Source organism: Nematolebias whitei, chromosome 14 (genome assembly GCF_014905685.2).
Source record: "Nematolebias whitei isolate Nwh7 chromosome 14, NemWhi1, whole genome shotgun sequence".
Lineage (NCBI taxonomy): Eukaryota > Metazoa > Chordata > Actinopteri > Cyprinodontiformes > Rivulidae > Nematolebias > Nematolebias whitei.
The window spans coordinates 45,619,447-45,623,890 of record NC_056511.1 but is presented as its reverse complement, the minus strand read 5'-3'; positions in this window follow the sequence as shown (position 1 = coordinate 45,623,890).

The following is a 4,444-nucleotide window of genomic DNA, read 5'->3' as shown; positions in this document are numbered from 1 at the left end:
AAGAACAAATCACTCGTCAGCAGCAGTTCTGTGTGTGCGCATGTGCAGATCAGCAGTTCATTCATTGAACAAATCACTCCCTGCCCTCTCTGACAGACTCCCCTCTCTGTTGTTCGTGAGTGACACAACATTAGAGCAGCAAGCAGCACGTTCACTAAATGTAAAGAAGAGTCCTCTATCTTCTGTTATTGTTAATATTAAGACTTTAAAGGACACAGAACATCTGGTATTTAGGAAAGACTGAAATAAAAATTGTGGAGTTTATTATTTAATATAAAAAAGTCCTCCTCCATCGCACTCTGTCCTCTGTGTCCTCTGTCCTCACTCCAACTACCTCCATGTCCTCTCTAACTGCATCCATATGTCTCCTCTTTTCCTTCCTAAACAACAACTTTAGCCGTTAGCTTGGAGAAACAGATGCATTTGCCAACGGCATGAGAGCGCGGCCCCGTGAGGAGGAAATGTTTAGAATCACTCACACCAATTCAGTTTCACATTTCAAATGCAAAAAACCCTGAGTAACATCATGCCCCCACCACCAGAACTGGAGATATGAAAATACATTTGTAGGATCTGTGACATCAGTAAAGGATGAGATAAGTCCAATGAATAAGGAAGGAGCCTCTGATGTTGTCCCATCTGTGGTGTGGGGGAAAAACATGGAGGAAACAGCATGAGAAGTTTACACAGATTTTATGGATAAAAGTCATGAAGATTTCTGTGTCAGAGAATTTAGGCCTGGATGTCAAATTCCATGAATTTGAATATGAGGAAGTAAGAAGTGTAATCTTTGGTTTTGTTCTGTTATGTTGTGGACTTACCTGGGTGTTAAATGATCTGTTGTTTGATTTATTCACTTAATAGTTCTCCAGAATTCTGATGTTGATTGTTTCAAATCATTTCATAAATATGTTAATATTTGTTACATGTTTTTATAGGCTTCCAATACGTAAACCGGTACTTACATTAGCCCCTCTTTGAAATATTACGTTATTTGGGGGAGTGGTGGTGCAGAGGTTAGAAGATGGGCCTGTGATCGGAAAGTCACAGGTTCACCTCCCGGTACTGTCAACATCAAAATGTGGGTGGAAAAGGTGAAACACCCACACCTGCCTCCACCCTTATTTGCCCCACTCTGGGCCCCTGAGCAAGGCCCTTAACCCCCACCATCTGCTCCTAAACAGGTCTCTCTAGAAAATGAGTTCTCGTGGCTCAATGAGACTACCTGGATAAATAAAGGGTCAATGAAAAATATGAAACAATTAGTTTTAATTATGTGCTTTATTGCTGTGCTGTATTTACACTGTGGGGAAAAAAAATACACACGTTACAATTTACTTACATTTCTCTTTATTGAGATAACATAACATATTATTGAGATAAGATAACAGCCGAAAGTCCTGTGAGAAAAAAATAGTTGATCAATTTTGCACCTAACAGTTGCATAAGAAAACTTAGCTTTTTTTCAGTTCATCTTTTATCTTCTGATTTTCAGCCTGCAGTGTGTTTAACTCCTCCCGCAGGTTGACATATTCATCCTGAAGTTGATGGTGCCTCAGGTTGAGATCATCATATTCACTCCTTGGGACTGGGATATTCAGGTCTCTCTTGTAAATGAGTCCTCGAGGCTCAATGGGATTTACCTGTAGAAATAAAGGTTGAACGAATGAAAAATATCTTCATGAGCTGAAATATATCAAAATGAACAGTTAGCATATGCACAAACAGCATGAAATATTTAAATCAAGTATTCTCTGTTACACAGAATATGACTGTGCTGCTACTGCTCTGTTCTTTTGCAACTGATTAATCATGTGATAAATCTTCAGCTGTACAGGGAATTGTGGATCAGAATAGCCAAAAAAGAAAAAAAAAATACTGTCTTGAATACTGCAAAATGTGACCAAAATGTAGGACATCCTAGTATTATAGAAATACTCCATCTGAATTATGTATTGGGATATATACTAAAATTTTTACAAGCTTACTAAAATGTATGGTAGTAGGAGATGAGGGGGGCAAAAGGAGTAACAGTGAAAATAAAAGCAACTGGAAATATACAGTTTTAGCTAAACATTCTGTTAATTCTTATCCTTCTCCAGACTAAGATTTTTTTTTAGAAGTTAATAACTTCTCCTAAAATTTCACAACCAAGGATCTCTAACAGTTAGTTATCAGACAAAATGTATTTGTACCAGGATCGTGTTCCATGTTGGATTCTTGTTCTGGAGGGTCACTGCCAGGGTAGGAATGATCGGGTGACTTGTGTACCCTGTCATCTCTCCTCCTTTTCCTCTGGTATCTAAAATAAAGATAAAATAAAGTGACGGTGCAGTGAGATACCTTGTAGATAAACTAAATCTACTTTTCCAACACAGCAGTATTTCAAAACTAGCAGCACCAACACGTATTAAATATCATGACAATGGAACAGAGGAAAACAACAACAATTAAAGCTGCAAGCAGCATTGAAGACCCTTCGTAGCAAAGCGCCACTCCGGCCATACCGCAACCGCGGGAGCTCCCGCTACTCCACCCAGTCACCATCGTGAACGCTCTTGTGCCAATCCCGCACACATTCACCACGGGGCGCATTTCCCTAATCTTCGACATCGCCTTCCATCCATGTGAGTTACTTGTCCAGTTGCAGGTCTTACAAGTATAGGCAAAATCCGACCATGCAGACAGGAGTTATTGTGACTTCCTGTTTTGTGGCAAATGTTTGATGAGCACTTCCTTTAGGCTTTTCAACATGTCATGTGTGGTAATCAACAGTTAGCAAATACGGTTTCAGTCTTATAGCTTACACGGAGAAGCTGGAAGAGTCACCCAATAATACTTTGTTTCTTCTCTGAGTGGGCAGCGCTTAAGTGATATCATGAAATAACAATGCCAATGTGTCTACAAGTGCCCACTGATCATGCACCAAAAATCTGATGCAGATCGGATAAGGTATCAGGGAGCTCTAAATGACTGAGTAATGTAGGTGGTGCACTGGAGTCAACTCTTGATAAAGGGTGCATTCACACCAGCCCTGTTTAGTCCGCTTTAATCGAACTCTAGCTCATTTTCCTTGAAAGTCCGGTTCCTTTAGGGAGGTGTGAATGCGCCATCGAACTCTGTCACGGAACAAAAAGGCGAACTCTGGCCCGGGCTAAAACCTAGGTCTCGGTCCGGTAGAAGCGAACTCCAGCACGGTTCCAGTGCAGTGTGAATGTAAACAGACCGGACCGCTCCACAGGGTAAACAAACACGCATTTCTCTTATATGGAGCCGTCAGCTGCCTTGTGTGAAAAAAAATATTCTCCATGGTCTTCTGTCTCATCTTCTGCTCATGCTAAGTCCATTTTTGAAAAATGACAAAATATAACTCCTAAAACTGCTAAAACTTGATGCCACTTCGTTTTTATTTTTATTTACAGAAGAAGAAGAAGTGTCTTCAGAGGTTTTTGTGTCGTTTCTTTCAGTAGTTCTTGGTGCAGCACCCCCACAGGCGAGCGGGGGAATAGGTTGGTTCAACAGGTTGATTCGACTGCACAGTGCAGTGTGAATGCAAACGCACCAGCTCAAATGTAAACAAAAGCTCATGAATATTGGTCCCGAACCGAACCGAGTCTACCGGACTATCTAGTGTGAAAACGACCTTAATCCTATTGGCTTCTTTATAGGTTAACAATGGTCATTTATATCCACTTTGGAGCAAATCGTATAATGCATGTTTGATTTATAACCAACCATATGCAAACAGCAGGGGATTCAGTGGGTGTGGGTTAAGTGATGTCATGCTTTGACCATTCGGTCTTGTAGGGGACAAGATGTGGATCAATCACTGAAGGGTTTATGTCTCAGACTGTTTTTCTATAGGAGCTTTTATTGTTTCATTTTTCATTGCGAGATGTCAAACTTTGAGGTCAGGCCCAGCCCCTTCATCATGCTCCAAAACTCACCATTTCGAAATATTTTTGTTCCACATGCCTTATGAAGGAATGGGCCAAGTTTAAAACAGATTGAGCAAAATCCCTAGGAAGAGTTTGTTCAAATGCGAAGGCTCTAAATTGCCAGTGGTTTGAAATTTGGAGACTCAACCCAAAATGGCCGACTTCCTGTTTATTGTACAGCATTAGTGCCAGAGGCTTTTCTGTACATCTTGGGGAGATGGACAAGTGTACCAAATTGCATGCTTGTACGGCAAAGTAAGATCAATGTGGAGGGTATTTAGAAAATCTAAAAAAGTTAAATCTGGTCCTCTGGACATTCAAAAAAACAAAACAAATGTCCAGAGGACCAGATTTAACTTTTATAGATTTTTCTACCTGGATTATTGAGCATGCATCAGGATATTTAGAAAATGAGAAACGCAAAGAAATGACCCTTTGACCCAAAATGGCCAGCTTCCTGTTGCGTTTGGACCACGGCTCCAAGAAACTTTTTTTATAGGTTCTGA